The sequence below is a fragment of the Cucurbita moschata genome, unplaced genomic scaffold (genome assembly GCF_002738365.1).
Source record: "Cucurbita moschata cultivar Rifu unplaced genomic scaffold, Cmos_1.0 Cmo_Scf00127, whole genome shotgun sequence".
Taxonomy (NCBI): Eukaryota; Viridiplantae; Streptophyta; class Magnoliopsida; order Cucurbitales; family Cucurbitaceae; genus Cucurbita; species Cucurbita moschata.
Genome location: NW_019268643.1, coordinates 55,920 through 64,046, shown reverse-complemented (window position 1 = coordinate 64,046; position 8,127 = coordinate 55,920).

Below are 8,127 nucleotides of genomic sequence, written 5' to 3'. Positions count from 1 at the left end.
GGGTGCTCGCACACCCCCTGGACCCTCTGGTCGAGCTAATCTGTAGCGACGTCTGAAGGTCAGCGGAACCCCATAGTGTCATGCGTCTCATGAACACCCTCATCTGTATGCATTCGCACCTGTGCGCATTCGCGCTCATCATATGGTGTGCGTCCGCACTCATCATCTCTAGGGGAAGTAGTCCTATGCTTATGAACATACAATATGTATGAGGTCCCTCTAAATCCATCATAATGTCTCTTCTGACACAACCGTCTAGTCTCATCTCTATGTTACTCTAGGTAACACATACTCGTGGATATTTATATTAATATCATTTTCACGCTCTTAGGGTTGTGTCCTATGTCGATCTAACGACATGAGTCAGTATGGCACTCATCATCATATAGCATGCTCAATATGGAAAACATCATCATATTAAGGTAAACGTCACGCAATCATTATACTCATCATATTGTCACAAAGTGCATCAAACATATTAAGTACGTCAATCATCGAAATATATATATATTACGCATATCATCAAGCATCATAACTCATATACCGCATCGTACGACATAGTTTATACACCATCATAACTCATACAATTTTTTAGCCTATCCTATAGTAAGACCAATTACCTGATTAGCGTATACGGGTGTCACCAATTTATCCTTAATGAACGTTAGATTTTTCCCTTTGTATCCAAGCCAACCTATAAGAATCCGTGACATCAATTTCATGTTCAATTCTCTCACTCTTACAATGGTTCATGTGCTAAAATTCATGCGAGCATTAAAGACTTTGCATGGACAAAGTCTTGGAACGTTATAATATACATCTAAATACATATACATATTATATATATATATATATTCATTTAGATTAAGATTTCATTTTCTATTTTTTTATTTCAAGTGACTACTTTCTTGTCTTATGATATTATTTCTGTACTCAGATTTTTCTCCCAATTTTTATGTGAGACATATTCTTGACCAATTTTTAATGGATTCTTACTTAATGGTCAATTTCTATCGATTCTTACTCCCAACTCTTCCCTTCTATTTTTCTCTTCCTTCTCTCTGTATTTCCTTTCTCTTTCTTCCCTCCTCTTTATTTATTTATTTTTTTCTTCTTTTATGTATTTCACCAGCTATCTATATATATATTTTTTTGTTTGTTAATAGTATATAGTTCTCTCTTGTCTTCTCTTTGTATTTTTGTCTGTGTATTCTAATTAATTCTTCCTTCCAAATCTTTCCTTTCTTCTTTCCATCTTTCCTTTCTTATTTACCTGTTAATTTTTTTACAGATAAATTTTCTTTCCGAATCTTTCCTTTCTTATTTACCGATTCTTCTCTTTTCCTTTGTATTTACTTCATATCTTCCTTTTTTCTATCTATTCTTATTTACGATGTATTTCATGTGCCTCATTTATTCTGGTTATTTTCTATGACCTAACATCATAACGAAAAATCTAAATAACTGTGACAGCGAACAAGAGATCTAATTCTAAATAATTAGACACAGAAATAATCTGATTCTTACTAATTTAAGATAAATAAAAATGAGATCTGAAATATGACTTACCATAAAAACAAAGCAAGATCTCTCTCTCCAAAAATTTCTCCTTGTAAATCTGTTTGTTGGTATTTTGGAATGCATCCTGTATTCTGGATTTGTGAGTTGGTTGAGGAAAGATTGTATTCTGTATTTGTGAGTTTGTTGAGGAGAGATAGTGTATGCATCTGTATTCTTGATTGAGATTTTGACTGATGATGTGGTTGAGGAGAGATAGTTTCGGAGAGGAAGAGGGGTGGGTGGAGAGTAATGAGCGTCGTTACATTATCTACCCCTAAAAAAAACTTCCGTCCTCAAAAGTCTCAGATTCTTGTACTAGCTCGGGATATTTTTCTCTTATTTCATCCTCACGCTCCTATGTGGCTTCCTCGCTGTGGTGATTCCGCCACAATACCTTAACGAACGCAATATTCCTCTTGCGTAAGGTTTTTACTTCTCTAGCTAAGATTTTTACAAGTTTTTTCCTCGTAGCTTAAATCTTTATTGAGTTGGAGTGGTTTGTAGTCTATTTCGTGGATAGGATCCATAATGTACTTCCTCAGCATCGACACATGAAATACATCGTGTCCTCCTGAGTGGGCTGGAGGTAGGGCTAACTTATACGCTACTGGACTAACTCGCTCTAGAATCTCGAATGGTCCAATGAATTTAGGACTTAACTTGCCCTTACGTCCGAAACTCAAGACACCTTTCATAGGTGTCACCTTGAGGAATACTAGGTCTCCTATCTCAAACTCCAGGCTTCTACGCCTTATATTGGTGTAGCTTTTCTTTCTACTTTGAACGGTACGCATCCTCGCTTAAATTTTCTGGACAACCTCATTGGCGAGTCAAACCAGCTCGGGTCCTACTAACTCTCTCTCGCCTACTTCGTCCCAACATAGTGGGGACCTACACCGTCCAGGGCCTCAAATGGTCGTACAGGGCCTCAAATGGTTCCATTCTAATAGTTTCTTGGAAGCTGTTATTATACGAGAATTCCATCAGGTGGAGTTTGAAATCCCAACTTGCCTTAAAATCTAGTACTCAAGCACATAACATGTCCTCTAGAATTTGGTTTAAACACTCCGTTTGTCCATCTGTTTGGGGGGTGGAAGGCGATACTTAAATCGAGGCGGGTACCCAGTGCTTTTTGAAGTCCGCGCCAAAACGCTAACACAAAGCGTGAATCTCGATCCGACACTATAGACACTAGGACTTCATGTAGTCTTACTATTTCTTTCACATACAGTTGTGCCCAATTGTCAACTGTATATGTAGCTTTCCTAGGTAGGAAGTGTGCCGATTTGGTCAACCTATCGACAACTACCCAGATCACTGTATAAGCTTTGTGTGTTTTGGGTAATCCTACTATGAAATCCATTGCTATGTTTTCCCACTTCCACTCTGGTATGCTTAGGGGCTACAACAACCCCTCCGCCTTTTATCTAGGAGCTTTCACTTGTTGACAAACTAAGCACTTGCTCACAAACGCAGCCACGTCCCTCTTCATGCTCTTCCACCAAAAGTGTTGTTTTTTAAATTCATCTTTGTATCTCTTGGGTGCATGGCAAATGGCGAGTTGTGAGCTTCGTTAATATTTCTTTCCTTAGCTCCTCTATTGTCGAGACATATAGGCGTCCCTGATACAATAGCCCTTCATTTAAGGTCTTTGAGAATCCATTACTAGACTCTCAGCTAGCTGGCTTAAGACTTTCTGTAGGTTTAGATCCTCTCGTTGGGAGGTAACCATTCTTTGCCTAAGTGTAGGTTGTACTGTAAGTCGGGCCAGTTATGCCATGACTCTCTCGGTCGCTAAACTATGTTGGCTCCCTCGAATTTTCTTTGTACCCTTACTTCCCTCGTAATGAGGGCCGAAGAGTGGGCCGCCTTTCTACTCAAAGCGTCTATGACCACATTTGCTTTTCCAGGGTGGTACTAGATGTCTACATCATTGTCCTTCACCAATTCTAACCACCTTCTCTGTCTCATATTTAACTCTTTCTGGGTGAAGAAATATTTAAAATCTTGTGGTCGGTTAAACTTTTAATTTTCTCTCCATATAAGTAGTGTCACCAAATTTTCAGCGCGAACACTACAGCGGCCAACTCCAGGTCGTGGTTAGGGTAATTATCTTCGTATTCTTTTAGTTGACGAGACGCGTATGCAACAACTTTATCGTGTTGCATTAACACACATCCTAGTCCATTCTTTAAAGGCATCACTATAGATTATCTACTCTTCTGAGATCTCGGGTACCATGAGTACCAGGACGGTTAGCAATCTCTCTTTTTGGTTCTGGAAGCTTGCCTCACAAGCATCATTTCATATAAATGGTACCCCTTTTCTCATTAACTGTGTCAAAGGCGAGGCTATTCTAGCGAAGTCCTACACGAACCTTTGATAGTATCTCGCTAGTCTCAAGAAACTCTATACTGATGTTACCGAAGTTGGGCATTCCTACTTCGTGACCGCTTTGACCTTAGTAGGATCTACAGACACTCCGTCCTTTGTCCCCACCTAACCTAGGAAAGAGACTTATCGTAACCAAAATTCACACTTTGAGAACTTGGCATACAACTTGTTATCTCTTAGGGTGGCTAGGACTTTTCAGAGGTGTTCCTGGTGTTCCAAGTCCGTTTTCGAGTACACTAGGATGTCATCAATGAGAACGATCACAAAAGTGTCTAGACAGTCCTTGAACACTCGGTACATTAACTCCGTTAACACAGTTAGAGCATTGGTGAGGCTAAATGACATACCACGAACTTATAGCGATCATACCTTGTCGTAAATGCTGTCTTTGGTGCGTCTTTTTCTTTACTCTTTATACAATGATATCCTGACCGTAGATCTATCTTAGAAAATATCGTTGCTTCTCTTAGTTGATCGAATAAGTCTTCTATTCTAGGCAGAGGGTATTTGTTCTTTATGGTTCTCTTATTAACTCTCTGTAATCGATGCACAAACGCATCGATCCATCTTTCTTCTGAACAAACAACACTGGCGCAACCCAGGGGAATATGCTAGGTCGAATGAACCCTTTATTCCGTAAGTCTTGTAATTGCGCCTTGAGTTCTTTCAACTCTGCTAGCGCCATGCGATTAGGGTGCTTTAGGAATAGGCCAGTTCCCGGCTCGAGTTCGATGACGAAGTCGACCGCTCAGGAAGGGGTATTTCAGGTAGGTCGTCCAGAAATACATCTAGGAACTCCTTTACTATTTGCAAGTTTTCTAGGGTCTTTTCTTTTCCTCTTACATCTACAGCACACGTTAATGTAGTCCAACCACCTTGTTGGACTAATCTCTTTACTTTCATCATCGAGACAACCTTTGGGGGTAGCCCCAGTTTTTGTGCCTTTATATTTAAAGCTAAGTCCCACCGATGGTGAGAATATCACCTTTTTTTTTTTTTTTTGAGACATTCTATAATAGCATGGTTTGCAACTAGTCAATCCATGCCTAGTACTACGTCGAAGTCGGTCATCTTTACCACTATTAGGACTACGCTTAGAGTTTGGTCGGCTACTATTGATGGTGTTAATATAACACACGCGGAAGCAATTTGGATCTTAGGCACTTTTAGAACATCAATTATTGTAAATAACTAGCATGTTCACAAGTATTAAAACTTAATGAGTTTAAATACTAACCTTTTGTAGTTCAAACTCCTTTTGCCTCACGAACCGATTTCGAACCACCACTAGTGTCTTCTCCACTATCCTTCGGCCTTAGAATGGGATTGTGGAATCCGGTGAGTGACTAAACTTGGGAGGGATTTTGTATATGTGAAGAGAGTGTTTGTGAGAGGTTTTTCTCAAGGTTTTTCACCAAGATGAAGAAGACCTTCCATGTATCATGATCACTCTATTTAAAGAGTCATGTTTGCATGTTCATGCAAATTTGAGATCACCAAATTTTGACACTTAAAATTCCACTCAAATGTTGGGGATTATGTGGCAAGCATGCATGTTTGAGTTAACCAAATTTTGACACTCAAAATTCCACTCAAACTTGTGGGGTTTATTTGGCAAACATGCAAGTTTGGTTAAACCAAATTTTGACACTTCAAAATTCCACTAACATGGATTTTTCCATTAGATGAAAGTCAACGTTTTGACTTTCTTCATTTTAATTCAACAATTAATTTGAATAATGAATTTCAAATTAAAGTGACATTAAATGATTAATTAAACTATTTAATTAATATTTAATACTAATTCAAATGCCAATCCCAATCAATTCCGACACATAATTGATTAAGATATTTAAATCTTATTAAATATCTCTGATTCTCTCTTTTTGTTTAATTCGTAAATAAAACAAAATTGCGGTTAAATATATTGTATATATGTAACGCATATTCCCTAATTTGAATTCGAACACTTCGAACTCACTCGTCACACTGTTCTATGGTTTAGTCCGATATGAGCTAGCAGAGGGACCTAATGGACCTATAGATCATGGGCTCCAACGATCCAAGATTAACCGGTTTAAACTCATTAACCTGGTTAACCAACATTCGTTAACTACTAGGACACTCCACTATAGCCTAGTAGTTGCACTTCCCTCACTATAGATATATTTCTGTCCATCTGATACAACCATGATTAGTAAGTCGATCCTTCACAGGTTGTTCGTAACTAGAGTTGGGTCAATTTACCGTTTTACCCCTGAAGTTACTTCTTGTTCCTTACGTCTCACTGATCCTCTACTGAACAATTGGTTTGTGGTCCAACCAGTAAACCGAATCCCTCTCAGGGCAATGAGAGGGTGGGGCCCCTTGTTCAAGACCTGGAGTCAGTGCTTAAGGGACTACCTTTCTTCTATCCCTAAAAGTGGGTAGGAGTGAATTCCGTCTTGCACCCCACGTCCCCAGCCATTCACCCAGTCTTACCCCTGAAATGGGAGCCCTGTTGAGTCGGCGAACTAGAGCCACTCTCACCCATGCAAATCTAAGGATAATTCCGAATAAACAGGAGTTCATGGTTAGCTCAGGATTAAAACCGAGTTACCTAGGTTATCGAATGAATAGAAAATCAATCTCAACAGTAAACGACATTATAAAGTGAGAGTGGTTTTCTTCATGGTCCGATCTTATGCAATACTCATTGCATAGGACGCCCCCACTCACATGTCTCCACATGTACAATTTAGTGATCACATTGTTTATATCATATACAAAAGTGGGCCGCATCCATAGTGTCCCTAGAATAAGGTACTCAGCCTTATCCTTATACTATAGATCATTTTGACTATATACTTGAACTTGATCCCCTCTTATGTCTCTACATATAGTTCAAGTAATCATACAAAGTGTTCTTAGTTTATTGGATTTAGATTAATGATCGTAAAGTTCACTTTATTCAATAACAATTTTTACTGAATAAACATCAATAATAACTTTATTGAAAATAGAATATATCTTTGTTTACACACTATGAGTTTTAGGACATAAAACCCAACAAACTCCCACTTGGACTAAAACTCTAGTGGGGTTTTATAACGTTGAGTAGAGAGAAATACAATAAACTAGGGCATCACATACTCATGCCTTTTCTCCCACTGCCCTAGATTACATAACTCGTAGTCCTAGACTCACTAGGTGCCCTTCAAACACTTTAGCCGTGAGGGGCTTTGTAAATGGATCAGCAATGTTGTGCTCTGAAGCTATCTGTGTGACGATCACATCTCCTCGTTGCACAATCTCCCTTATGAGATGATATTTGCGCTCAATATGTTTTCCTCGCTTATGGCTTCTTGGTTCTTTTGAATTTGCAACTGCTCCACTGTTATCACAATAAAGAGTGACGGGAAGATGCATATTTGGAACGACTTCCAAATCAGTTAAGAACTTCCTAAGCCATACAGATTCTTTCGCTGCTTCACAAGCAGCAACATACTCAGCCTCCATGGTGGAATCAGCAATGCAACCTTGCTTTATGCTTCTCCATATTATTGCTCTTCCGTTCAGAGTGAAGACAGATCCTGATGTCAATTTCCTCGAATCTACATCGGTCTGAAAATCTGAGTCAGTGTATCTTGTAAGGATCAGATCCTTAGCACCGTACATTAGCATATAGTCCCTCGTTCTCCTAAGATACTTGAGGATATTCTTAACGGCAGTCCAATGAGCACGTCCCGGATTGGACTGATATCTGCTGACAATTTTCACAGCATAGCATATGTCGGGTCGGGTACATAGCATGGCATACATCAAACTACCAACCGCTGAGGCATAGGGAATGTGTTTCATATCCTCAACTTCTTGAGGTGTCTTAGGACTTTGTTCCTTCGACAAATGAACTCCATGCCTGAAAGGTAATAATCCTTTCTTGGAGTCCTGCATCTTATATCGAATCAACATTTTGTCGATGTACGATGCTTGAGACAATGCTAGTGTTTTGTTCTTGCGATTCCGAACAATTTAGATTCCAAGAACAAACTGAGCCTCTCCCAAATCTTTCATTTGGAATTGTGTCGCCAGCCAATGCTTAATGTCAGTCAGAATTCCCACATCATTTCCAATGAGTAGGATATCGTCAACGTACAACACCAGGAAAGCTACTGTAGAGTTGACTATCCTTTT